Consider the following 1755-nt stretch of genomic DNA (forward strand, 5'->3'; position numbering starts at 1 on the left):
ACGTGCGTTCTTCACATGAGAAGGCGTATCGAAATCGGCGACCAATTATTAGTCATAATAAGAGTAGGGATATGTAGAGTGGGATAGAGAGAAAATGTAATTGAGAAGAGAGAGGAAGCACGAAAGAGGGGGGAGCTAAGGACCGCTACGACGGTACCGAAACTCCCATCGCCGAAGTCAGAGACCAGAAGCAATCTTGCCCTCGGACGCGTCCGGTTCTCTGGCAAATTTGTACAATTCGCATTCTGAATAAATTCATTTTGTTAATCTAATATCACAAAATCTATAGTTGTCTGTTCATTTTGTTGCCTAATTATCCGTTTTCAGAACTACTTGTTTACGTAGTATGTCGAAAATTTCTCTTTTAAAATACAGCAGACGAGAAATTAATTTAATTTAACTAAAGTTTATTTAATTTTTAAATTCATCTAAATTTTATTTAAATGTTGAATTTAGCTACAATTGAAACAAATTTTATTTAAATTTGGAATTTAACTGAATTTTATTTAATTTAAAAATTTATCTCAATTTCATTTAAATGTTATGTTTATTAAAAAAAGAATTTTTGAACTGTCACTATAATTCTAAAGTACGAAAAGAATTTTTTTAAATCTATTTATTTATTATCCCGAACATGTCTCTTTTCAAACCAACCGTAAGAGAAATTAATCAATTTAAAAATAATAATAAATAGAATAATTTTAGGCTCTCTGTAATTGTAATACAATTAGGTAATTCAACAACTTTCAGTGTGCGCCCCGGCCCCACCCCGCCCGTTAATGTGGTCGAAGGACGCGATCACCATAGAAACGACGAAAAGTTGAAGAGGGCAGCACCTCAATATGGTCGAAAATGTAGTAAAAAAAAATACATATCGGCCGTCCCCACTCCTGACCCTTACCGCATCTAGGTAAAATATCTTTGATTTTACTGTAGGATTGCTGTAAAAAAAGAGAGTTTTACAGGTGAGTAATGATAAGAAGAATGTTGAAAGTTTGCGGACATAAATACTTTGCACAATTCTCCTTTGAGTTACATTATTTGGAAACATGGTGAAATAAAATAATTAAAATTTTAGTCAACATTGCAAATTTATATTGGAAAGTTAGTTTCCCCAAGCACCCTAACAGACATTTCGTATCTGCGGTGCTGCTTGGGTAGCCGAAATAGTGGGAAGCGTAAAACATGTGTGGCTAGCGGGAATTTCTCCAGCTTGGGCATGTCTGGTTTGGATGAATGTTGAATTTTTTCGTCAAAAAGTAATTTTTTTAAGACGCCTCATTTTAGTTGATAATTTTTAGAGAACTGATTTTTTTAACTGAATATGTAACTATTCCATTTTTGGTTGGAAATTTATATTATTTTAATGCAGAATTGATCTTTTCAAGATGGAAATTCAAATTTAGGTATAAAATTCAACTGTTAGGTTCAAAATTCAACTAATTTGTTTAGGAAATTAACTATTCATTGAAAATGAACTTTTCCGTATAAAAAACATAGTTTTAGGGTGATAAATCAACATTTTTGTAGGTCGTTCGTTTTTTTCAAAATTCATCCATTCACCTCTTTGGTAGAAAATTTTACTATTCAATTTTTTGTTTAAATTTATAACTTTATAAGTTTAAAATTCAACCAGCTGGTAAATATTTCGTGTTTTTTTATTCTTCTTTCAGAGAGAAATAGAGAGTCACAATGCATAAAAAATATAAGTTGATAGAAACAATGCGCCCCCTACTCGCCCGTATACCCGTGATG

The sequence above is a fragment of the Belonocnema kinseyi genome, chromosome 9 (genome assembly GCF_010883055.1).
Source record: "Belonocnema kinseyi isolate 2016_QV_RU_SX_M_011 chromosome 9, B_treatae_v1, whole genome shotgun sequence".
Taxonomy (NCBI): domain Eukaryota; kingdom Metazoa; phylum Arthropoda; class Insecta; order Hymenoptera; family Cynipidae; genus Belonocnema; species Belonocnema kinseyi.